At 39.4% G+C, this 27527-nt stretch overlaps 1 long non-coding RNA gene across 2 annotated transcripts; it reads left to right on the top strand.

Annotated features, from left to right (window-relative positions):
* The first annotated feature begins 1120 nt into the window (after positions 1 to 1120).
* LOC128064179 (uncharacterized) lies at positions 1121 to 11038 on the top strand. Of its 2 annotated transcripts, none has more exons than XR_008200921.1 (4): positions 1121 to 1248; positions 4691 to 4808; positions 6200 to 6265; positions 10836 to 11038. It is a non-coding gene; the product is annotated as an uncharacterized LOC128064179 (long non-coding RNA). The 2 variants fall into 2 exon arrangements; XR_008200922.1 differs by lacking the exon at positions 1121 to 1248 and adding an exon at positions 3403 to 3453.
* Positions 11039 to 27527: the final 16489 nt, after the last annotated feature.

Below are 27527 nucleotides of genomic sequence, written 5' to 3'. Positions count from 1 at the left end.
TGACGGTGGTGGAGAGTGCGGGTCCTCTTCCAGTTCGCACGCTCACTCGCTCGCACCCGCCCACGCTTCACCGCTAACAGTCCGCGGAGGAGTAACCAACCCAACCACTGTTTGTTCAGCGAGGCGCTGGCAAGGCAAACACAACTGAGTCACAGGCCGAGCCCTTGCCCACGAAGGCCACACAGAATACAAAATAGACCTTTTGCCTGTCTCTACACCCAGCGCCACCGCAAGCCACAGAAGCACTCGAACTCTGGGACAGACAGGGGCGCTGGTGAACCAGGACAGGGGCTGGCACAGTGTTGGGCACTCCAGTAGATCAGGGACTTTGTGGCTTTTATAATGCAGTCACACGGAAGCCGAAGTATACCTAGACACAAAGTTTCCCTCAATGACTCTGACAGTTGAGATACTTTTATTTCCTAAGTTCCAACCGGGTCTGGCACACAAGCCTAGTCTCCAGACCCGCACTCTGCAGCGCGACTTCACGCACGCGCGCAGACTCCTCCCCATCAGTTCTCCCAGGCTCCGCCCCTCAGGCGGATATTCTCCTACAACTTCTGAAATCGCCCGGCCCCATCCCTCCCTGCCTTCGCCTCTAATTGGACGCTGGCCTCTATAGGCTCCGCCCCTCGGCGACGTGAGCCCGCTTCCCTCCGAGTCGAGGCGCCGAGGGGGCGGGGCGGGGCGGGGCGTCGGCGCCCTATTGTCATGGAGACGGGAAGCCGGCGGTGGCGGTGGCGGGCATAGCCCAGCTGAGGTGGCAGCGAACCGGCCGCGACTGAGGCGAGGCCGAGCAGCCCCGCGCGCGCGGAGGCGACCGCTGGCGGCCTCTCAGCAGCCAAGGGGGCAGTGTCCTCCGGGGCTCGGGCTAGGCCGGGGTGATCGCGGGGAGTGCCCAGGAGCGTCCCCGCCTGCTTGCGTCGCTCCCGCTCTTGCGGCCCTTCAGCTCCCCAACGCCCGCCCCCGGCTCCGCCCGCCGCCGCCGCCGCCGCCGCCGCCGCCGCAGCCCCTCGCGCTAACGGTCGGTAGCGGCCCGCGCGCGCCGCCCGCCGGGGGCTCGCGCCAGCCACGAGGGAGCGTCCGCGGCTCGAGCTCCCGCGCTGCGGAGGAGAGGTGAGCCCCGCGTCCATCCTGCCACCGCGTACCCTCTGCGTCTCGGCCGGGCTTCCTGCCTCTCGAGCCGCGTCCACGTCCGCCCGTGGACGGGATGGACGCGGTGGTGCCCTGCGCCCCTCCGGGCTCTCGGTAGGCATGGGCCGCGTGAACGTTGGGCGGGATTCTCGTGGTGTGACGGTCCCCCCAGCGGGCGGGCGTGGGCGTGGTCCCCTCCATCCACGCGCGGCGACTTCACCCCCTCGGCTCTGGTCCAGGATTCTGATCTCGGAAATGGAGCCCTGGAGGTTTGTGCCACCGAGAATCTGAATCTGTCAACACAGACATCCTCATTACATCATCCTGCCACTCTGGGCAGCCCCCACTCCCCCCCCCGCCCCCGCCAAAGCACACACACCCCATACTTCCCGCCCCCGCACCCCCCGGTTTTCTAATACTGTCTTCTTTTTGGTGTCAAGGACTTGGAGAGAATCCTGAAAGATATTGAAGCATTTAGAATTTATGGTTCTGTTGCTGTGGTTGTCACCTCCGCTCTGCGTCAAATTTGAGACTCATTTCTTAAGGATGTCTCTATTTTCTGCTTTGTTTGCACATTGATGGCTCTGCTGCTCCGCCGGCCACCGCCGCCCGCGTCTGCGATAGACTCGTGTTAATATGCTAGAGGGAAGAGCTGATCATTAGCAGGCAGGCGGGATTCAGATAGCATCTGGCGGGTTTTCTCCGTTTTCATGTGACAGCCTTCCGTTTTTGCTGGTAAACCCGAGGTTTTAACTTTTAGCCTTGGATGCATTCCTTTCTCTCCCCTCCCTCCTTTTCCCACTTTATTCATCAGCTTTCCAGTTTGGGAGCCTGCTTACTTTTAGCAGTAGTTTAACTCATCTCCTGTCACTGAAGCTTTCTCCCCCCCGGCAGGCAGGAACTAACTCCCTCTGGTTCCAGGTTACCAAGACGATTCTTTTTCTTTTCCGCTTTCTGGTGCATTTGTATCTTTCTGAACATTTGCACTTAGGTTAGGGCTAGGCATGCCTTGATCTTAATGAAAGACTTTAAAACATTCTAATTTTAAAACTTCCTAAGGGTTTATTGGTTTGTCATGTCTGCACGGATCCTGTTACGCATTACTCTTAAAATTTAGAGCTTTAAAATAACAGACACAATCGTATTGCTAAAACATGGTGTGGAGCTTGCTCCTAGAGTTTGGGCTGCACAGTTGTCATTGTTTAAATCGAGTGCAAAAGAGGTTATTTCTGTTTATTTAGTGTAATAACTGTTTACAGTAAAAACTTTAAAGACTTATAAAAGTAGATCTGTATTTTAAAAGATCTCATCATTCTTGTGGGAGAGACACAACACAGGCTAGGAAAGGCAACAGATTGTTTCTGTCATATCGCTTTGCTGTTTTGGAGTGTACTTAAAGGATTATGATTGATAAGGCTGTCTTGCCAGAGAATGTTGACACAGGTGTGCATCGTTATCTTAATTAAGATCCTGAGAAAATGTTGTCTATAAAATGGTGACATAAGAAGGGCAGCATATTTTTGTACAGTTTTGCTTCTGGAGAATTTAATTGCACTAGAAATCTGTCTTTGAGTTCCAGATTTTGTGAGCACTTTGGCAGCAGAAGTTTGAGAGAAATGATAGTTCAATGTTAAGTGTTCTGGCATGTATTGATACTACTTGTGGCTTTTTTGGCAATGCCTCTGTCGGCTTTCTTTGTGCTCCATCTTTGTGGAATAATGGTTTCTGATTTAGAAAGGAAAGCATGAATAGCCTAGTATGTTATTAAGCAAACGTTTATTAGTATTCAGAAAAAAATATGTAGAGGAAGACATGCTTAATGTGCAGAAACAGGAATGTAATGAAAAAGTAAATATATAAGAAATTTATGTTCCTTCTTTGTGGTTTTTTTTTTTTAAGTCTCTTAGGATGTTTTCATGATCTAAAACATTTTCTTTTTTCTTCTCAAGTACTTAGCTACATTGTTTATGGAATGCCTTGTTTTACTTCCAGACACAGAAGAAAACTGTTTTATTTCTTCCAAAATGTGTTTCTGTAAATTCGAATTGATGAGCAAGTGAAGATAGTGCATTTAGACTCTTATTAGTTTAAGGATCTGAATCATAACCTGGATGACCACTAAAATAATATTACTGTCCTTTACTTCAAATCTCTGAATGCCAAAACAATAGCAAGACGGATGCTGTTGATTATATTACCCCTTGGCTTACCCAGCACCTAATACCCTTCAACATAAGTATTGCATTAAGATTTCCCCCCTCTTTTTGTAGCTCATGATTTCCTGGAAGCCGGCTGTCCATCAATGTGTATGTAAGATGTGTGAGTGTTTTTCTTTAATATTAAAACTCATTGTAGAAAAAGGAAATGAAAGTGGAGGAGGCCATAGGCGTTATGATCGGAGAGGCCAGGTATAGAGTCACAGCTTATTTGTGACTCCAGGGATAATTAGCTGCCTGTCATTATATGGGAAACTAAAATCAAAGAATGATTTATTTAGACTTGTTTGCTGAAACAAAAACAAGAGCATTACTTTTGAGATAATTGCTTTAGTTATCTCCCAGATCCCCCATCAAAATTTTTTTTTTCTGGCAGCCAGTATCAGCATCCCAGTGTTATTATCCATCTATTATTTTCAAGTATGATACGTTAAAAGAAATGAAATCAGAATATGAGCTAATTACCTGTCATCTGCTTTAATAAATAATACCAAGTAATTATTAATGTATTAATATATAGTTATATATTTTTACAGTATAGAAATCTTGGGGAAGTTGTCAGTGTTTTTCAGTTGATAATATGCAAGTAAATGAGATCATGTGATCCTGAGTGAATTAAACATGTTTTTTAAAATAGATTATGAAAACAGTATTGTATTTTGGAATAACGTTTTAACTCGGAGATAGCAGAGCCTGTTTTGTGTGGTAGTACCTCAGTGTCTTTACATATTTCCCTTCAGTGTCTACATTGTGTGGACTCCTGTAGTTTTAACATCTTTTGGGTATAAATGTTAGCTGTTTTTATAGAGAATAATTGTCCTTAATAGAATAGCAGCTGGTACAACTCTGAAAAGATGTAAAACCTCGGAATTATTATTATTTTTGTTCAATAATGACTCTGGTTTGCTTTCATAGCACTACTCTGGAGTGTGGTATTCATGACTTAACTTCTTCATAAATTTGTAGTATTTTTATAGCTGGAGTATACCTAAGTACCAATTTAACGTGGTAAATTAACTTAGATGCTTCAAAATTGAAAACCAGTATATACAAATGTAGTTAAAGTTTAAATCTTTATTAGTGAGGACGCACTTAACATTTGTTCAGGAGAAGAGAATATAATTTTGTCCTACAGTTATCTTTTATGTAATCCATTTTTCCAACCTTTTCTCAGGTTAATGATATTCCACACCTTGATACAGTCTTTACTTGTTTATTTGCGGTAATATAAAGTGATACCTTGGGGAAAATTAGATTAGATATTCATATCTAATATCTCAGAAGTATTTAACCAGACTTCTATATTTCCTTAAACAGAATCATTTTTATTTTCTGTGCAGGTTATGAGTATGATGCTTCCATATACGTTTGGATGTTTTCAGCTAAGTTCACTTCTGAACTTTGGGGTTCCTCCAAGTGTTGACTGAAATCTGTCCTTGAGCATCCCCACGCTCATCTGTAAGTGAGTGTCTGCACAGTTGTGCTTGTATATTTGGGAGTAAACCCAAAATAGCACCAGTGTTTGTTTTACCAAAGTACTTATATTGGTAATAGGGACAGTCTCAGTACAGAATGCAAAGAACGTCACTTGAGGCCTTTATTACAATTTTACCAATGTATTAATAAGTAGGAACATTTTGCTTCATGGAAATAAACTGAATGATTTATTTTTTAATGGTATCTTTGGATAGTGAAATTTATGACCTCAGTGCTTTTCATAAAACTCAAGACTAAGGTTATGATGTGTTATAAAGAGAGAATTATTATTTGAAAGAAATATTTATATCAAATTACAGCTTTTTATTATTTTCGTTATCCCAATTCTTTTTTAGAATAAATATAATGGGAGTATCAGCTCTAGTCATAGGTACTACACTCTCTTAATGACAAAGAACATACAGGTGTGCTCAAAACTTGCCCCTTCTCATCAGAATAGGGGCTGCTGAACACAAGCAGATGAGAAAAGCTATAAGAAAAAAAAATTGTGCAGAATATTTGTGTTGTCTAGTGGGGAGAGCAAAGTACAGGATTCAGTGATAGAGAATATTTTCTTAAGTAAAAAAGATGGTTGGAGGACCAAAAAAGAAAGAAAGCTAATTCTACAGGAGGCAACTCGAGTACAGTCTGCTATAGAATCAGTGCTTCTTTGTGAATACTTTCAAAGGCATTAAAGTGATTCTCAATATTAAATGAAGTCATATCTAATTGTTTTTAAATAGCACCTTTGTGTTCTTCTATAACTGATTGAGCCTTATAGGTCTTCATGTATGACCAAGAGCTGAAGTATTATAGTGACTTAGGAAACACACAGATACAAAGAAAATGTTATACAGTGAACAATCTGATTCCTCTTTGTTTGTCTTTAAGCTTAGTTTTTTTTTTTTTAACCACTTATAAACTTGTTGAATTTAAAAGACGGAGGATTAGATTTTTTTTTTCCTTCCTAAGAATGAATATAGGAAAATCTAAACATACAGGCAAATTGGTTGGATTTTATATCTGTTATTCGACAAAATTTATTAAGATTTATAGTTATTATTTATATATTAATGGTTTTCAAATATATTAAAACTAATTCTCATTTTATATAAAATAGGTGTGTGGAAGGGAGTTCCCTACTCTTGAAAAGATGAAGAAAGCATGTCCTTTCCAACAATAATAGATTATAGTTGATTAACTGAGAAGGTTATCCTAAATATTCTCTGGTGGAAATGGTTAGGGTATGCTTTTTGAGAAATATATCCTTCAGGAATAAAATCAATTCAAGTATAGGTAATTAAATTGTAATTCAATGAAGGAAGGAAGTGGTAGGAAAGATGAAGCTAACTCTTGCTGTTTTTCTCTTTAAGAATCTACAGTCCATAATGGAGCCACTGTACTGGCTTTTGGAAGGAGGAGATTCTGAAGATAGGGAGGTAATATTATCTCTTTTAAGAGAATACTTTTCTCTGTAATCCTGCGCCTTTATTACATATAAGAACTTTATCTAGGAGGCAGCGATTTCTTTAAATTTGGGGTATGGAAACAATCTGATTTTTCTCTGCTGAGTTTTTGAGCTGCTGTGTTGGGAGGGCTGAGAAATCTCAGCTAGGCCTACTCAGCACCCTTAAAATAGCTTCTTTCTGAGAATTAGATCTGCGATGGTGGCCTACCCCATCCCAGTAGGTGTCATTTTAGTGTGTGGTTGATGTGCACACACTGAGCAGTTGCTTAGTTGTCCTCATTTACCTCTCTGGCTTTGTTACCTTCTCTAGGGGAACACGCTGTCTGCAGGGCAGTTTACTGTCAGCCACCACCCAGCCCAGAGTGGGAGACTCGCTGGTTGACAACTGGTTCCAGAGCTCTGCCAAGGAGCTCTCCAGGCCCAGCCGGGGCTGCTGTAGCGCACGGGAGGCCGGGAGCTGCGCCACTCGGGTTCCTTCCCTAGTTGTCAGCTTTAGGTCCCTTTCCATTTTTTGTGTAATCCTGGGCTGTGGGTAATACTTTCCCTTTCCTCTCACTAGGTTGGCTTGCTGCTCTCTTTGCAGCTGTTGCAGGGATTCACATGGAATGGAGGACTCTGTTTTATTCTGGATGAGATCTTTGAGCATTTCTCCGCATGCTTTTTCAGTTTCAGAAACCTAATGTTGGTGTCCAAGAGTGAATCTAAGATTCTTGAACAAGAATAAAAAATGAGAAAATTTGTATCAGAAAGAAAAGCTTCCATCTTTTCAGGCTATGCTGCTGCCTTGACTATGCAAGTTAAATTAAACACAGAGTCAAATCCTTTTATAAAATATCAGTCTGTCATTCAGTCATTCTATTTTGAAGAATGTTTATAAAGGCTTAAATTGTGTTATGGTGTTTATGTAATTTTTTTTCCTTTTTAAGAAAAATGATATACTTTTCTAGTCATCAAAAATATCTACTCCCCAAATTATAGCTATAGAAGGATGTTAATGGAATAATGAAGGACTTTATGATGTCTAATTATATAATTGGGAAATGGGTAAGCAACAGTAGTAGTAGCTAAAACCAGTTTCTTCTATTAAAGAGCTAGTATAGAGTTAAAAACAAAAAACTTCAAGAAGACGACTCTGTAATCTTTAAATCAAATGACATTTTTGGTTAATACAATAGGAAGAAGCAGCATACCAATCTCAGATTCTTTTATTCTGTCCTAGGTAGAGGTTGGAAGCAGCTGAAGAGCTGTTAACATGTGGCCTGGAAAAAAATTATCCAAAAGTGGTTACTTGGAAGGCAGTTTACATTTGCAGAACAATTCAATATTATGACCTTGACCAACTTTTACACTTCGTATTACTTGGGTTATCACTCCAGCTTTTAAAATATCAATCTATGGTATAGCTTGTGTATGGAATACAAGGGTATTTTTGAATTGACTAAGTCTTGCTCGTCATTCTAAATTGTGCTTCAGTATTACAAAGTTGAAATGTAATATTTATTAATAGAAGGAAAATATAAAATTTAATATCTGGGCAACTGAGACCATTAAACCTACTTTAAATGTATAATCTTGACATCTATGACACTATTTTTTTGTCTTTGAGATATAGATAGAATTATGGATTATTCTAAAATCCAGATGTTTTATTTATTAATTCCAAATTTTGTTCTCTATAATGGACTTTTGAAATAAAAGAAATACATGCTTTAGTCATGGACTAATTTATTAAACATTAGTACACAGAAAATCAGCCTTGATTAATTTAAAACTGTGAAAGGGGGCAGGTAAAACTGTTTTCAGCTGAAATTTCCTAATGCAGCAACCATTTAAATTAAATGTTTGTTAACATAATAGTGATGGCATTTTCTCCTCCTCCTCCTTGTGGTTTTGTCCAACTAGATGTTACAGTGGCAGTTGCACTGACTGTTAAGTGTTTAAATGATGACACCATTATGTGAAGTGATTTTGAAATGAGAGATTCCAGCCAAGAATTACATCTGCTCCCATCTCCTTCAAATCATAGTCTCTGGCAGTACAGATTATGATTGATTTGTTTGTGACAGATTGCAGGAAACAGTCATTGATTTTTCAATATTTTACCTTAAAATTATTTACAGTTGTAACCATGGGGAGGTATTTCCATGGGCTGTCAGCCCCTGAAAGACTAGGATAATATTCCCTGCTCTCTGACAAGACAAATTACCTGTAATGAGTGCAGTAGCTGAAGGGTATACTTTTATTTTAAAATATGTCAATAACCCCAGTGACTAAACGAATATTGATTTAGCATAATGAAGCCTGAGTAATGTGAAAATGAGCTTTTTCAAGGAGCATAGTAAAGACTTTCTTTTTAGCTGGTTGTAGTAAGCTTTTCATTCTTTTCAGCTAGCAAGTGGAGATAAGGAGTTTTATATGCAAACCATCAGAATGATAGTGTTATTTGTGATAACCAGGGTCCAAATATTCTGCCCTTGCTTTTATCGATTCTTTTGCAAATCTTATTTGGAGTCTTACTTTTAGTCATAGAATAGATACTGATTTACTTGCTGTTACCTTTAACCAACTTAATATATTTACCATTTCAGCATCTTTTGCATTAGAACCTGTGGTATTGAATATTAACATATAAGTTTATATCCAGTCATTTGTAGATGACATAATAATTATGTTAAGACATTTCAAATGGGTCTATTGTAGTATTTAATGTGCTGTATTTTATGGTAGAATAATTCCCAGTCCCTGGACATCAGATTGCTTTCACTGGGAATGAAGATTAATTTACTTAAGTCCTGATATTTTAGGCAGCAATGCATGTCTCCATTTTTGTTAGACTTTCCCCTCCTTTCCAAATGTAATTCTCAACTTTTTAATGGATCAAGACCCTAAAATATAAGGTCCTTCAAACAAGAATAATAGTAAAGTAGTATATAGCTTTGTTTTATAGTTCATCGAGGAGCCTGAAGATCTTATGCCTAAACTGGTATTCCATGGAAACCTAACATATTTTATGATAACTAATAGTAATGAAATTTTATTGAAAGCAGTAGGTAAAGTCCCTTTAGAAATTAAAAATGAGTTTTGATTTAGAAAATTCAGGTGACTCTTTGTGACTGTTAGTTCTTTTGCAGCACTGCTTTGGAAATGTTTCAATAAAATGAAAAATACAAACAGATCTTTTAATGGAAAATAGGATAGACTCTAGAATAAAAATTATCATTTTGGTTTTTTTCCCCAGGAATTTGCCTGAGGGTGTGAGACAGATGATTTCTGTTACTCATCCTGGTTGTATCCTGCAGTAAACTGGATACTTTATAAAATACTGGCCCCTTGGTTTCAAATGCTGTAAGATTGTAGTTCTCCATTATTCTCTCCTCCAAATTCTTTCCCTTTTTCTATAAAGGACCTTTGAAAATAGAAATATAAAGCCTGCACCATCATCATATGTGAAACTGATAGCCCAAATTCTTCAACCATTAATTTGGTTTATAGTTTTCTAAGTTGATCTCATATCTTAGATCTTAGATATGAGTACTTACTTATGGATAAGGCTTATCTACAGAATATACCCTCCAGAAAAAAATAAATATAGATCGTTCTCAGTAATTAAAAAAAATAAAGCATATTTTCTTGAGACAAATCTGTGTTAAGGAAAACATCTATATTGTTGTTTAGTTTATTTTGGAATAAAATAATAAATGTATATGGTAAGCACCCCCTGACCCCATCATGTAGTTTAAACCTGGCTATTCATTTTATAATACATGTGCAGAACTATTTATGTGAGTAAAATTTAATAAGTACATAGATAAAGCTTTTTCTGGGGAAATTATTCTCTTTTGGATACTCTGCCCTTTTCTATTTCTTCTCTCCCCTTGAAAAAAAAAATATCCTGCCCTGTTCTCCTTTAGGGAAAAATTATTTAGGTAAAGTGTTTTTAAATCATGCAAGTCATTGCCTGGGGTTGGTTAAAACATTTATTTTTTTCAAAAAGGAGAAAATACCCCCATTTGAAAAACCTTTCTTGCATTTGTATCTATTAAGATAAACAGTTTACTTTGATACGGTACATACCAATCTACTTAGTTAATTTTTTTCCAGAATTCATTTTACTCTATTTGGTCTGACCTTCTATGATAACTTAATATAGGAACAAATTAGCATATAATTCTATTTTCCTTATGACCTCAACCAGTTGCAGAATTGTACCGCCACTTTTGGGGGGGGCAATTTGATATTTTATGTAGACTCTAGCATTAAGCGTTTGCAAATGTTCACTGTATCCTGGCTCATGTGTTATCAAAAATGTTTGAAAGTAAGCAGTTAGAGGAAATCCTCACCCCTATTACTAAGGTATTACAATGCCTCCAAAAGGTAGCATTTTTAATTAGTGTACATGATTGAGTAGTGATTTGTCTTTCTCCCAAGCATAAAGCAGCTGGGCAAAATTAAGTGAGGTTGGTGAAGTATAAGAAGATATTAGGGTCTGATGGTGACAGTGATCATGACAACTAAATAGATTTTTTTGTGTTTTCTTTTAGATTCAGCAATCAGTCTTTGAAATTTCCTGTGGTCTGTTCAATCTAGATGCAAAGGACATGGAAAAATCAAGTGCTCAAGTGGTTTAAATATGTTTTGGATATTATTTATAGATTACAGAATTTTTCCAATTAAAATCCACAGTTGTCATGCAGAAGGAGGTTATGCCCTTCTTGATCACCAGTTTTATTTGAAATGCTTAGCATTATAGTGTTACTGAATGCTGTTTTAATCAAAGTATAGAAAAAATAAAATCAATTTTATATGTTGACTTTTTTTCTAAAATGACTTTATTGAACTGAATGAATGTTTAAACCTGAAAAAGAGGGTTCCCCCCGAGAAAAATCACTTTCTCCATTATAGCAATTCTTCTGGCAATCTGATATCATTAGAATAGGTTTAAAATCACTTTCTAATGTGACCCTATTATATTTATGGAAGAAGAAAGACTTAAAAGGTATCCATATATATAATTTTAATTCTCTATAGTAGTCCCTCTGGAATGGAACATTTTCTTTTAAAAACATCTATTAGCTTAACTCAGGTATGAAGGAAAAATCATCTCAACTGGCAGAGCATTTGTTATGTGTTTGAGTATTTGGTTTCTATAAAGGTTGACATCCAGTCTTCCACAGAGTTCTTATATTTGGGCAGACTGAATAATGAGGGGTTGCCTTGTCATCGGGAAATTCCTTGTTGTGGCCTTTGTGGTGGCTGAAGGAAAACGGAAGGATTCCTCTGTGGCAGGCAGGCCTCTGGCTTAGGTGGTGTGAATACTGTCAAGGGGTATGTCTGACCAGAGGTAGCCCTTAGTGAGGGGACTGGAGAGATGCACAGATGTGCTGACACCCGAAAAAGTAGTGGTGAGTGACTGTTTTGTACGTGACACAGTTTGTACTCCATCCACTTCTATAGTTTTCACAGAATGCTATGATAAATTCTTAAGCGCCAATGTCCATACAGCAAAGTAAATTTTTTAGGCTAGACTATTTTTTATTTTTAATTAAACTTTATATTTTGAGATAATTACAGATTTCACATGCAGCTTTACTAAATAATGGAGAGGTCCTCTGTACCTTTCGTTAGTAAGTTTCCCCTCAGTAGGGAAAGTATCACAACCTGGACACTGGCGTCATTACAGCCCAGATGCAGAGCTTCCATCCCCAGAAGGACTCCGCACTCTGTCCTTTCATAGTCATACATGCTTCTCTCCTGCTCCTCCTCCTTTAGCATCACTAGGCTGTTCTCCTTTCCTATAATTTTTTTTCTTTTCAAGGATGTTCTATAAATGGAATCACATAGTATATAACCTCTTGGGATTGACTTTTCTCTCTCAGCACAATTTTCTGGAGATTCAACTTGGATGTATCAATATTCTGTTCTTTTTATGGTTGGGTAATATCCCATGGTATGGTTGCCCCACGGTTTGTTTAACCATTGTACCAGTTGAGACTTCAGTTTTGTTTCTGGTTTTTCACCATTATGAATAAAACTGCTGTAAACATGCATATACAGATTTTTATGTGAACATAAGTTTTCATTTTCCTGGGATAAATGCCCAGGAGTGTGATTGTGGGTCATATGATAATTACATAGAATCTTTTTAAGATTAGAATTGATTTTGTGTGTATGGAAGGGGAGACAAAGAGAACATCTACATTTTTGTGGTATTTTTGCTTTAACTGGATTTGTCTATGATTTCAAAACATACAGACTATTTTAAATAACTTGTAGCTAGATATAAAAAAACCATTTTTCCACAAACTAGATTTTGTTCTTATTTCTAGAGAAATACTTTTGAGAAAAAACTGACTTTTTTTTTGCGGGGGGGTGTAAGCAATTTCTGTGTAAAGGAATAAAGGTAGACATACACTATAGAAAAGTGCTGCAAAGCTGACAGGTTACTTGGGGAAATTTTCCGAGTGTTAATAGAGACTTGACATTCAAGGGTATATTGTAATAGTTTTTCAATTTGTAGACTTTAACTTTTGTCACTGCCATGGTGCCTGCAGATTTTATTTGTAGAATAAATTCATTATCTTTATAATTTGTGTTCAGCTGTGTTGCATTTCATGTCCATCTAATTCAACTATATGCATGTAGGAAGAAAAAGAAGGAAATGAGAAACAGAAAGTATCTTTTCTAGTGCAGGCATGCTCAGTTGTGTCCGACTTGCAACCCTGTGGACTATAGCCTGCCAGGCTCCTTGGTCTATGGGATTTTCTAGGCAAGAATACTGGAGTGAGCTGCCATTTCCTTTTCCAGAGGATCTTCCTGACCCAGGAATCAAACCTGTGTCTTCTGAGTCTCCTGCATTGGCAGGTGGGTATTTTATCACTAGAGCCACCTAGGAAAGCCATCTTTTCTAGTACCTGGCCCCTAAAATGCAGCTACTTTATGCGATGCTTAGTGGAAGAATGGCTTTGTTTCCAACTCTGGTAGAAATTATGCTGGTATACTTACTGAGACATAATGAGGCACATACAAAACCATCTATGCTATATTTGGGGAGAAACCCACTGAAAGAATTGTCAAGGATAATTTTATTTTGATTTTCTACCATATATATTGACTTTAGCACTCTTAATGAAGATGTTGCTCCATTTCTTTTTAGAAAACTTTGGATGTCATTAAGGGGTTACAATAATCCTTCTAACAAAAGTCAATATTATAAATCTTTAATTTTTTCAAGTGAGGCCTTAGGGACCTCACCTTAGGCCGAGCAGACCCCAGTCTTGCAGTGCTTCTAAATATAACTTCATCTTTAACCCATTATGGCCATGACCACAGTGATATAAATGACATAAGACAATAAAATAGCCCTTGCCCTTGAAAATGACCTGGACAAAAGATACTGTGGACACATGGAATCTATAAATATCAGTCGTCACTCAGCATGAAGCAGCGAGGGAAGCACCTCTGTCTAGCACTTCTAGGCACTGGGACCCTAATGATAAGGAAGAGCTACACAGACCCTGACCCCTTAGAGTGGTTCTCTTGATTCTTAGATTAGGGGTTGGGGACAGGGGAGAAGTAGATAGAAACTGAGATAGAGACCAACATGATTATGTGTTACTAGAAATCCAGAACCTTCAGAATTTAGGAGAGAGGCTAGGAAAGCTGAAGCTGCTGGAACAGGCCTCACAGAAAATGGTGGGCTTCAGCTGGGATGGAGCATATCCGTGATATGGAGAAAAAAAGACATTAGGAAGAGAAAGAAAGAAGCTGCAGTTCATTTCGTTGAAAGTGGGGTGCAGTCTGGTCTGGCTAGAATTTCCCGTGGTATTAAAATGGTTTGTGACTGCCCCAAAGTATACTTAATAGCTTCCTATGTTTTAGTAACTCACCAGAAATGTGGCAGGCTTTCTTTAAGAGTAAAATTTGAATTATGTGTATTTGAGAGAAAAAAACAAATGGATACTCTTCCTCCTAAAGCCAGGGCTTGGAAGTTTGTTTTTGTTATGAAGCTCAGTTTGTGAAAACCAAAATATTATTTTCTTCCCTTTATGTTTTATAAGGGATAAAATATTTTGTACCTTTCTAATGTCTTAAATGTATAACCTATAAGACTATAATACTTTGAAATGTTTTATTTCTTTTAAGCTTAAAATAAAAGAACTTTAAATTCTTTTGGAAGAGCTCCAAAATTAAAACTGCAAGATCACATGTAGATTAAAAGTTACATAAAGAACATGTTTTTAAGACGGTACATAGAGCTGATGGCTCTACTAAGAAACTTTTTTGGGCACCCTAAGAAAATACAAATATTTCTGTGCATTTTTTTCAAGCAGTCAAGATAGGAAAAGAGCTGAGAGTCTTTTCTAAATATACATCCAATTTTAGAAGGCTAAATCAGGACTCTCTAATATGACTGGGCCCTTTATGTCAGGAACTTGGAAAAAGGAAGCCACCTAAGGGACTATTAGAGTTCTATAAGTTTATGTAAATCACAGATTTGATCAAAGTGGTTATAAAAGACATCCAAATTAAGACACTCAGGGCTTTACATGTAATAATATAGATTCCAGTACCCTTAACTATATACCATTGCCAGTGAGGAGACCAAGATGAATTGGGTCTTGTGAAAGTGCAACATGAGGTGGGCGACTTAAAATTTCCGAATATACGTAATGACCCAGTATTGTGGAATCATCTTGTAATAGTGTTTATCTAGCAGTTTAAGGAAAAAAAAAAAAGAGAGAGAAAAAACGGTGCTATTTTAGATAGTTTAAAAAATTTTTTTACAAATACTGCAAATCATAGGTTGGTTACCACTAGACTTCCTGACTCTGCTGTGATTGCTGTATTCTCTGTATATTCTTTTAAAATACCGAGCACTTTATAATTTTGTCTATAATTGTTTATGTATATTTTATCCACAAAGTGTTTCTAGAACAACTTACATTGCTAAATTACCTTAGCCTACCTGCCATTTTTAAGCTTTATGTATGAATATACTGAAGTGTCAATTGTAAGACACATTAGCAGACTATTTAATTTTTTTTCCAGAAGTCTTTTTATTCAGAACACCTTTCAAACTCAATGCATAAAAATAGCAGGCAGCTCCCACTTGCAGGCTTTTGAAGCTAGAGAAGACGTGTTTTTCACATGAAGAAGCTGAGTCCTGGGAAGATGAAATGCCTCAGTGGTAATAAGGATCTTTTGACTCCAAAGCAGATGCTGCCAACTTGAAGATGCTTGTCCCCAATTCTGGAAATTCAGTCTTCAGATGCTTGTATCACAACCGTCTTCTTCATAATATTTTGTTTTACAGACGTCAGAAATAAATGTCTAACTCATCATCTGTACGTGCCATCCAAAGGTTTTGGCACCCAGTATGGGTACAAGTAACAGGGTAAAGCATGTTAATCTCAGAACTGGATTTTAACCAAAAGAATGTTCCATGTATTCATTACTATTTATGCATACCTGCTGGGTTTTAACATTGTGATAAATTCAGGGAATCAAATCTGAAGACACGTTCCCTGAATTCAACAAAGTGGGCATTGGACTCAGGCCTGGAGTTGAGACGGTGAACAGCATGCAGTGTTTGTCTTTGTGGAGCTTGGAGCTTAGCACCTGCCATGGCTATGGAGGCATAAACAGACCATTTCAGCTCAGCATGGTGAGAGGGAAAGGCCAGGTGCTGTGGGACCACAGGGGCAGAGGCCCCAGGCAAGCCTGACAGAGGGAGGGTAAAGTCAAGGAAGGCTTCCTGTAGGAAGGGGACATTGAGGTTGAGTCCTGAAGGAAGGGAAAGCCTGGTGCCTTTGGGAGTCAGTGAGGAGTGCGAAGGAAGCAGAAGATATGTGTGCAGAGATGGGAAGGAAATGAGAGTAAGGAGGGGCCAGGCTGGAAGAGCAGTTTATATGCCAGACAGAGCAGCTTGGACTTCATCTTCCTTTCACCAGATCAGCTCTGCATTGTGGAGTTAAAACTTTCAGTAGTGACACAACAGTCTCTGGATGATAAGAGACTGAGTGGTTTTGCAAGTAGTTGTCCAGGGATGAGATCAGTTGCAGGAGCTGAGAAAATGGCCAGGGGAAGGAGGGATGTCAGTGGATTGATGTGAGATGTTAAGATGCTAGAAATAAAAGGACATGTGACTGAAGGGTTATAAATGCAGACAAAGGAAAAGCATGTCAGTGAGGATGTCCTGAAGGTTGCAGCAGTTAGGTCGTGGTGGTGGTGTTTCGAGACAGGGGACCTAGAAGAAGGTCTAATGGAGAAAAGACAGTGTGGGCAGATCAGTTGGTTTTGAGGTACTAGTAGAATATCCAGGGGGTTGGAACTCACAATCTTGAAGCAGCCAGAGAACACAATCTATTCTTTCATATCAGTCTATTTTCTTTTCTCTGAAAATGAGATTTTCTGATTTCTGAAAGGCAGATTTTTTTCTTTCTTTTTTTTTTAAAGTGTTCTCTTTCATTATTAAATGTTTTTTCCTCATATGATACAGCTGTAATGATCCCATGGAAAGCAAGTCTGAGATGAACTGTTCAATATTACTGGGCAACATTTGTTTTTAAAAAAAGATGTGGTTCGGAAGGATATAAAGGAAGGAAAGGGAAAGACTGTTCCTGGCGATAGCTGTCCCCTAAACAGTTTGAAGGATTCAGTTCAGTTCAGTTCAGTCGCGTCCAACTCTGTGCGACCCCATGAATTGCAGCACGCCAGTCCTCCCTGTCCATCACCAACTCCTGGAGTTCACTCAAACTCATGTCCATCGAGTCAGTGATGCCATCCAGCCATCTCATCCTCTGTCGTCCCCTTCTCCTTCTGCCCCCAATCCCTCCCAGCATCAGAGTCTTTTCCAATGAGTCAACTCTTCGTGTGAGGTGGCCAAAGTACTGGAGTTTCAGCTTTAGCATCATTCCTTCCAAAGAACAACCAGGACCAATCTCCTTTAGGATGGACTGGTTGGATCTCCTTACAGTCCAAGGGACTCTCAGGAGTCTTCTCCAACACCAGTTCAAAAGCATCAATTTTTCGGCGCTCAGCTTTCTTCACAGTCCAACTCTCACATCCATACATGACTACTGGAAAAACCATAGCCTTGACTAGACGGACGTTTGTTGGCAAAGTAATGTCTCTGCTTTTGAATATGGTATCTAGGTTGGTCATAACTTTCCTTCCAAGGAGTAAGCGTCTTTTAATTTTATGGCTGCAATCTCTATCTGCAGTGAACACTAAATTTCAATCGTGCAGAAGGATTTAAAGATAGAGAGGGAAGGGCAAAACACTTCCAGGAAAAAAGGACTGGAGAATAGTTTTGTTTTTAGAAGCTTGGTGAGTTTAGATTACAATATATGCTTAAGTGATTGGTAAGTAACATTATCTGGATCATATTACTTTCAGCATTCACCCACAAGTCCTTACTGAGCATGTACTGGGTATTGGGTACAGGGTACTGGGTACAGGGTACTGGACAGTGCTGGCCATTGAGTAGGGACCACACTGGGCATGGCCCTTCCCTCACAGAGTTAATAGTCTAGCTGGAGGACTGTAAATTCCAAAGGTAGCTCTCTATGATCTTTCTGTCTGTATCTGTTTACTATCATTGATATATATTGGGAGGACAACTTATGACTCTCGGATCCCATAGAAATGAAAATGTATACCTCCAGAGGGCACTGCCACATTCACAGCAGGAAGAAAAAGAAAGGATTCAGGCTGCCTTGACTTTCTTCTACCTGTTGAGCTGGGGCTGGTGGGATTGTTATTCGAAGCAGGAGACTGGAACATAGGTGGATAGTAGCTCCTAGATATTCCTGAGTGGCTGAGAAAGAGTTGTGGCTTGTTTGCTCACAAGTGTCAACACTCCCCTCCAGAGTAGTGCATTTGTTACAGTTGATGAACCTGTATTGACACCGTCACCCACTGTCCATAGTTTACGTTAAGGTTCACTGTTGGTGTTTTACATTCTGTGGATCTGGACAAATGTGCAACAATGTGGATCCACCACTGAAGTATTATACAGAATAGTTTCACTGCCCTAAGCAGCCTCTGTGCTTTGCCTGTTAGTCATCTCTCCACCAACCCCTGACAGCCACTGATCTTTTCACTGTCTCCGTAGTTGTGCCTTTTCCATAATGTCATAGTGTTAGAATCACCAAGTATTTAGGCTTTTCAGATTGACTTTTTTCAGTTAATAACATGCACTTAATGTTTCTCTTTGTCTTATCATGGCTTTACAACTTATTTCTATTTAGTGCTGAATAGTATTTCATTTTCTGTATGTACCAGAATTTATCCATTTACCTAATGAAGCACATCTTGGTTGCTTCCAAGTTTTGGCAATTATGAATAAAGGAGCTGTAAACATCTATGTGTAGGTTTTCATATGGATGTAAATGTTTAACTCCTCTGGGTAAATACCATGGAGTGCTATTGTTGGGCCATATGTAAGAGTATTTAGACATATAAGAAGCTGCCAAACTGTCTTGTAAAAGTGGCTGTATTGTTTTGCATTCCCACCAGCAGTGAATGAGATTAGGTCTCTGACTTAATGAGCCTGTGCCTCTTGCCTGAACTTCACAATCCTTCTTAGTCTTCTTCTTTAGCTAGGACAGGGTGGCTAGAGTGGGCTGGAGTTACATATTTCCCTTCTTCCCTGTGGAAGGCTTGAGCCTGCTGGAAATGGGTATTTGTTTTCCCTCAGGTCAGTTAGGCTCTGGTAAAACCCTAGCAGGTTAGGCTCTATTAAAATAGTTTTCCCTGAGGACAGATCTTGTTAAGACGAAAGTTTTGGAACATTTTAAAATAATTTCTTTTCCCCTCCCCCTTACAGAAACTCAACTTTTTTTTTTTCTTTCTGGATATTCACTGTGAGAATCTGGTTGAGCTTCTGGAGGTAAAACTCATAAAAGTTTGGGGGAACTCCCTTTGACTGGGTCCCCCTGGGTCTCCCTGTTGCTTCTCAGAGTTGTCTACACTGAGCCTCTGGCATCTGGTCAATTACAATTCAGGTTCTCCTACCCCACTTTTGCTCTCATGGAGGTTTCTGCTTGTGGGTTTTTGCTCTGTTATGATTTTCTGTATTCACCTGTCTCTCTCTCCAATTTTGGGGGCAAACGTTTGCCCTGTAACCTCACTTCTCCTATGGCTCTTGCAGGATTGTTGATTTTTCAGTTTGTTCAGTATTTTACTTGTTTTATATTGGAGTTGTTGACATCTAAGCTCTTTACATGTTGGACCAGAAACCGGAAGTCCACAAATACTTACCAGCCTGTGATGAGATAAACACCAAAAAGAAAGCGTTTAGAAACCTGAATAATTATTTGAAATTGCTGTGATATCCAAATACACAATTTTATATTTTATAAAAATATTGGTCTGCAGAAGATTAGCAAATAGGATCGAAACAAAATGACAAGAAGCAGTTGGCCCTTTACTCCAGATAAGTGGAGAAGCATAGGAGTAGGAGGCAGTCAAGAAAACAGTGATTGGGATGGGAATTATACCACTTTTGCAGTTGTCTAGAAGGTGCTCTGAGATCCCTGGGGAAGAAGATCAAACTGGAGTACAAAGAAAAGGGTGATTAGGGCTTTTCAGAGTGGACGTGATGGGGAGTAAACAGCAGCCTATGGGAGGGCAAAGATAGCTTCCAGCCCCCACCTACCTTACCCGAGCTGTCGGAGTGATCTTCCTAACATAGAGATCAGACCATGTCACCCCCTTGCTTAAATCCTTTGGAGACACCAACTTCTCAGCCCCATTCACAAGGCTGCTTACCACCTGACCAGAGGACCCGTCTGGCATCATTTCTACCACTCCAGCCCATGCACCCTTCTCTCCAGAGGCTGGTTTTCCTAGACTACATCACAGCGTACAGTCAATTTTAAGTGTGGAGCTAGAAGGGAAACTTTCAGATTCAGCCACACTTCTGATAACCTCATGTCCTTGTGTCTTCGTTGGGTATCTCACAACTGGAAAGAGGGATGTGTTTCAGGCCATTAGGTAGGAGCAATTACTACATGACCCTGAAACCAGCATCTGGATGCCTCAGGGCTGGGGGAGACCAGAGAAGGGGCACTCAAGGTCAGGGGTGGGGAACTAACTTTCCAGGATGGAGGGAGCTCCCCTGGGGTTCCCATCCTCCTCACAGAGAAAGCCTCTAAAGCAGGACTTGGCAAACTTTTTCTCGAAGGAGCCAGATAATGGATATTTTTGGCTTTGTGGGCTAGACAATGTCTGTTGCAACTATTTTGTCACTGCAACGCAAAAGCAGCCATAGACAAGTGGGTGTGGCTGAGTTCCAATGACACTTTTACAAAAGTGTTCCAATAACATTTATGAAAACAGGCTGCAGGCTGGATTTAGCCCATGGGCCACAGTTTGCCAAACGCTGCTCAAAGGAAGGAAAATGTCCCCTTTCTTCTGCCCTGTCTCTAAATAGCCTTTTGAGGCCTCACTAAGTTTACCTTTATAGTTTCTAAATTCCTGAATTTTTTCCCTTCAGAATAGCATAAACAATGAGTAATCCGCCCCCACTTGCCAATCAACTGCAGTGGCCTGAAATGTCCTTTATTGGTGAAGTGAAAGATGCAATGGCATACACTGAACATGTGTAATAGTTTGTAAAATTAATCCTTAACCCAGGTGTCTTAATGAGATAGACACATGAGATGCTTACTGTGAATGATATGAGAGCTCAAACGTTACCATAAAGTGATTTGGTAATATCTTTGGTGCTCTGCCTGTGTTTTGCTGGGCTGTGTGGAATTTGGACCTGGAAAGTAGGGATGAGCTTTTCATAAACTGGGTAAGGCTAGAGGGGGGATACCCATGTCCGTGACCTAGCATACTGTCTAGAATTCTCAGTCTATGGGAAAAACTGCACAGCTTACTGATATCCTGTCTTTGGAATAATAAAATAGACAGGTATAGCAATGCATCAGTTAAGCCAGTAGACATTAAAGGCAAGTACACCTGCCTCAAATGGCTCAAACGGCCATAAACTCTATAAAATACTCAAACCAAATAGCCATGTACATTAAAACCTAAAACAGTGGGGTTATTAAAACCCTGACATCATTAGCCTCAGGGAAGCGAGTAGAGGAGGCTTGCTAATGCTATGATGGTCTTTGTTGCTACACTCTGTTCTCAAGAGGCTCCATAGAGTTCACCCTGCTACCCTATCTCCCCAAAGCCACAGATCAGGGCATCTTTTGTCTCCTGACTGAACAGATGACCTAGTAGCAAGGCTTGTGCCAGGGAAGCCATGAAGGGGCACTCTGGCCTTGTCTTCATCATCTCCTGTTCCTGTTTGGAGAAGGGCATGCTGCAGTCCGTGGGGTTGCAAAGAGTCAGACACAACTTAGCGAATGAACAGCAACAATAGATTAGCCACAGTCTCCTACCCTGAGACTGGGACATTCTTCCCCCAGTAGGTTTTGCCTCTGGATGCGGTCAGAATCAATGTGTGCTTTACAGCCTGCAGTGGAGTGGTCTCCTTTACAATCTCCAGCTTTCCCTTTGCATATGTCTTAGAGGTCTAAACACCTCCAAGAAAAGTTGATGATACTCCCAATATCTCGCTGCTTTTATTTATGTGACAGCCAGATCACTTGTAAATTATATTTCAGATAAACAATGATCTGTTGAGCACCTAATAGGTCATTATGATGTGAAATAAATGAGTGGTGTAGAATATTACTAGACCCTTACCCAGATGCATAGCCTAGATTCATTTTCCTACAGCCTCTTCTCATGAACACAATGTGTGATTATTGAGATTTCATCCAAAGGGTACAAATGAGCAATTTCTTCTCTCTTTTCTCCCCATTTATCTTAGGACATTTTTGTTTTTCATTTTGAACAGCCATGGTGAATATATTTATAGTCAGTGTTGAAGAAGGCTCATTTTAGTTTATTCTAATGTTATGTACTTTAGTGCTTGAATTATTTACTGTGGGTTTGGTTATTGACCTATTTTATTTGTCATTTTATGACATACATATTTTCAGTGGAGACACTTAGGCTAAGCTATATTTATTTATACCGCAGTACATTAACCATAAAACTATCTAACTACAGTAAAAACCACGATAATCTGGAACCCTCGGGGAGTGGGCTATTCAAGATAGCCAAGTTTGAAGAATGAACATTAACTATTTGTGATGGAAACCTTTTAAAAATGGATCATACCTTTCCCTCTTATCTTGAAAATGAGATATCAAGTCAGTGAACTTGGATAATTACTCCTGGTTTTCAGTTGGAATTGCACTGCATCACTCAGCTTTTCATTAAAGGACTTGGTTGTTCTGTTCTGTTTTTAGTTTTTGTTGCTGTTTGTTTTTAATTCTCACGGGCATTTCTGAAACCAGTCTTCTTTCTTCAACGGCTGTCAGCTGTGTTTCTCACTGCCGCCACCCGCCCCCCCACCACCCCACACCCACACCCACCGCTAGCCTTCCCTCTGCCTTTCAATTTACTGCTTTTATACTTCTGTGGACTTGAAAACTAGGTGATGAAACTCATGAGAATATGGGGGGATTGCCTGAGAAAGGACTTCCCAGAACCCATTAACAGGCCAGATACTGCAGTTGTGTATTGACTTGCCACCAACCCTTGTCTCCCTGAAAACTCTTAGTTATTAATGTGTTGGTTGTCTTTGTTCTAGTCAGTGAGAGCTGGTGTAATCCTCCCCTCAACACGCTTCTCTACTTAGCAAAGCTCTGCAACCAGAAGCTGATTCCAGCCAGGCTAGAGGAGCTCTGGGCCTTGTGTCTGGGAAACAAAGCAGTTAGTTGAATATTCCTTAGAAACGCAAATCAGATTTAAAGCAGGCCTCATCGTATATTCATAGTTTATTCAGTGATGCCTACATCATGATACTATCCTGCAAATTCTGCTTCTCTTCTTTATCCTATTGCTTCTTTTTCCTTTTTTTAAAAAAAAATAAAATGCTGAACATATGCTCTTTTAGCTTGTAACTTATTGGGACTAAAGCTAATACATCTAAAAAATGCTTTTCTAAAAAAACATATTGTCAAAACTGCAGAGCTGGGGCTTCCCTGGGGGTTGGTCCAGTGGTTAAGAACCTGCCTTGCAATGCAAGGGACACTGGTTGGGTCCCTGGTCTGGGAAGATCCCACCTGCCATGGAGCAGCTAAGCATGGGCACCGCAACTACCGAGCCCACGTGCTGCAACCACTGAAGGCCGCACGGCTAGAGTCTGTGCTTCCCCAGCGAGAGAAGCAATCACAACGAGAAGCCTGCACAATCGCAGTGAGGAGCAGCACCCACTCTCCCCAACTAGAGAAATCCCATGTGCAGCAACGAAGACCCGCCACAGCCCAAAGAAATAAATATGTCTTAAAAGAAACTGCAGAGCCCTTAATGATTCTAATTTTTAATGCACACTATTATGGAGCTACTGCATATATTTTTACAATAGTTTCTTTGCACAGAAACAAATGAAAAATGCTTTATTAAAGATGCTGTCAGGTGAATATTAGACAAGAAACTTGGTTGTCCGGCATTTCTGTGGTGCTTAGCAGCATCTCCAGCATTTCACTGTGCTTCCTTGTTGGACCCTGAGAACAGCCCAGGGGTTACACTGTCCCCCATGTCAGAGCTAGTAGACCAGAAGTGCAGAGGTGTCCAGCGACATGTCCAAGGTCTGTTAGCGTTCTTGAGACTGAGCCCGGGAGCTCTGCCTCCCAGACCTGTGGGTTTGCCCCGTGAGATCCCAGGTTATCGTACTGATGTGTAAGAGCTGAAACCTCTTAGTTTACAGCGTGCAGACACGTTTGTTGTCACCGTGCACCGCGGGCTTGCCCACCGCTCCAAGAATGTGAAATGTCAGAGCTTCCACCATGAAAGGAGAACCTGAGCGGTGTGTGATCCTGAGGGAGAAGTCTGTCTTCTTCAACTAGCTGTCCCCCTGCTGCTGCTGGAGCAGGGGATCCGAGGATCGACTGGTTAGTCATGTACAGTAATCTGGGGACCCCGGATCTAAATAGAGTGTTAGTTATTAGCCCACTTAGGCTTCAAGGAGTGACTGGTTAGTTGTGTACAGGAATTTGGGGACCCTACAACTAAATATAGTGGCATTCGTTGTTACTGAAGATAACTGTCCAGTGTTTTTAAAGAACTAAATACTGTCTTGTTCAGTGGTGTTTTGGCCTCAAAACATCACTAAAGTAGTGGTCAGTTAATGAAATTATTATCTTTCAATATTAGGTGCCTAAGGTGTTTTGGAATATATTCTGATCCATTTCTTAATACAAACAATCATATCTGTGCCACTTGTATCCAAATCAAAAGTTTCCCTTATTTTTTACTTTCAAATTTCAAAATATAACTGTTTCAGAGCTGGAAAAAAATGAGTCTTTGACAAGAATAATTTGCATAACTGGATTTAATTTGTCATTTGCAAACTCTATTGTGTTTTAAGAATTGTTAATGATAGGTTATGTTAAACCAATGATTTTGAAGGTCTATTAAGGTGTTACATTCCAAATAGAACAATATTTAAATAAACCTTTCACAAATTTGTATTTTTCTCTTCATTTGTGTGTGTGCGTGTATTTGCTGATGGAGTATAGAATGCTTCCTGAGAAGTCAACCTAATCCCCAAATTCTAAAATGTTCTCATTATCCAGCTTAGTTTTTTAAAAATCAGAAATTTAGGCTGATCTATTTATATTCACAGACTGGTGCTATCAAGTTAATCCTATAATTAAAATTCATTTCCCAAAGATGTTACTAACATCCTAGAAATATTAAAGATTTAAATCCTAAAAATTGGTATGGAAATGATTCAATTTTCTCTAATTTTTTTCCTCCTCTCCCAGAGTGATTCATTTCACTTTCTGTGTCTTCCTCCATGAACCATAATGCTTTTGCGGAGATCCCTAATTCAGTGAAACCTGTTTAGGGGATCATCTCCGTTAGAAAGACAGCTGCCGAAAAGGCATTCACTTTCCGAGCATGGATTTTAGATTACGGCCAATCAAGACTCAGAGCTGGAGGAACACCTGTCAGAGACGTTTTTCTACAAGAAGATGGTCTCTTTAATCAGGTTTCATTGCACTTCAGAAAAAGATTCATTTTAAAATGTGGGTAAAACGGCATCTGCTTTTATGATTCATCCTCACCATCCTTTTAAAGCTGAAAAACCAATTTAGAGTTTATTTACGACACCATTCTATGGCAGAAGGAGAAACTTCAACAAAGTGTTTAATGAGGAAGGACTTTCCCAGATGTTAGACTTGTAACTCTTGTGAAGAAATCTAAAAATCTAGTTTTGAACTTTTCTCCTGTGAGTGTAATTAATGATAGGAATTCTTCAGGGCCAACTTTTATAAATGTTTAAGGTGAATTGGGAAAATATCCTTCCTGAAAGCTGGGAAACTGTCCTGTGTTGAAATTTGTTGCATTTATCTGTGAAAAATGCAAAATATTATTGATATTGACTGGTGTTTAGAGGAATGACACTCAGCTTTCAACTCTGCTCTAATTAGAGGCACAGTTAAGTATATAAAACACAGGTACCTTCTAACATCTGCAGACTATATTGAGCGTAACTATGAAAAGACAAACTTCATTTTGTGAACTGTAATTTAATGGTATAACTGTGCAGACTGGAATATCGGTTAATTTTCAAAACATTTTATTCTACACCAATTAGCTTGGGTCCTAGAGGGCAAAATGACAAGAGGTTACTCGTTCACTATGTATTTAATTAATTGAAAAATGCTCAAATTGCTTTTACAGTTGTTATTAAAAAGTAGAATCAGTGTTGCCAGTGCTCAACCATAATTGGAACCCCAGGGAATTAAATATTTAGCATTAGTAATGTAACAGCACTTAGGACACAAATTTCTATTTTCGTAATGAAAGCTATACACTGTGAGTGCAAGCGGCTGAAACGACAGCTGTGACAAGTGAAACGGCCTGGGATATTTCAATAAGACACCTCATTGGACAGCAAGTCTTACCACATTACTCGTTTGTAAGAGATCTGCAAGTTTAATTCCCAATAGAAACCCGTTACCCAACTATTTAGATTTCTAATTGCATGCAGGATGAACAGTTGGGCAAATGTCTTGGCTGTAAGTGGCTGAAATGTATAGTGCTTTCTAAATAATCCTATATAAGTTCATGCCTTTGTCAGTTTAAAAATAGCAGGACTGTCAGGGAATAAAGATCTTGTTTGTTTTAAGTTTAATTACATTTTAAGCATAAATGCTTTCAGTGTTACAATGAGAAAAGTTGGATATTAGACTCTAATGAGCTACAGTGGTAGACGGCTAGAGACCCTAAGGGATTCCCTCCGTAAATTAACTGGATAAAAGTACTTGGTTAGGATATAGTTGATGGCTGAGCTGTTCTTGAAACCCAGTTATAGAGCTGTCTCTCACTCCTGTTTTCATTCTAAACAGGCCCTGTAGAGACTTCAACGGCCGCCTGTTACAACCGTTCAACTTGTCAAAATGTATTATATTACTCCACTAATAAATAGTATTAAAGGGTATTTGACTTCATTTCTCCTTTTCAGAGGGGATCAGGTTGATAAACACAACTGGCTTAGGTCGGCCTCATTTTAATTTGTTTATGTCATCTAAGTAATATTGAAGGTCCCTGGTTTGAATTTGGCAAACATTATTTTCCTGGGGATGTAAAACTTACAAAATATTATGGACAATGGAAACAATTAATGGAGACTATTTATTATAGAATCCCTGTCCGTGAAAGATGTATGACTTTGACATGTTTAGCCCATGTTCAAAGTATTTGAAAAACCATAGCTAAACTGACATTCTTTGAAGCATAACTCGCCTAATTCCTTTGCCAATCACATTCTGTCTTTTCTTGAAAAAAAAAGAAAAAGTTGCAAGACATTTTGGTTTCACCATCTTCTTTTGCTTACCATTGTCTGAGACAGTTGTTTTCAAGAATTTATTCTAACTGATCATGATTTCTATTTATTTTTTGTAATGTTCAGATGTAAAGGTTATTTTTTTTTAAAGAGAGAGAAAAGAAAAATGTAGATATGTATTTGATAAACTCTCCCTTTCACCCTCTCCCCTAGTCTTCCCTCTCTCACTGGTGATCACCTTTGCTAACAGTTTGATAATGTATCAAGCATCCATAATATTTTCCATAATATTATACATGTGCACAAACAGATGTTATTTATACAAATTACATATAGCGTATTTATTTAAAGAACATACTTTTTT

The sequence above is a fragment of the Budorcas taxicolor genome, chromosome 18 (genome assembly GCF_023091745.1).
Source record: "Budorcas taxicolor isolate Tak-1 chromosome 18, Takin1.1, whole genome shotgun sequence".
Taxonomy (NCBI): domain Eukaryota; kingdom Metazoa; phylum Chordata; class Mammalia; order Artiodactyla; family Bovidae; genus Budorcas; species Budorcas taxicolor.
The sequence above is the reverse complement of the archived record's forward strand: the minus strand, read 5'-3'. Positions and strand labels throughout refer to the sequence as shown.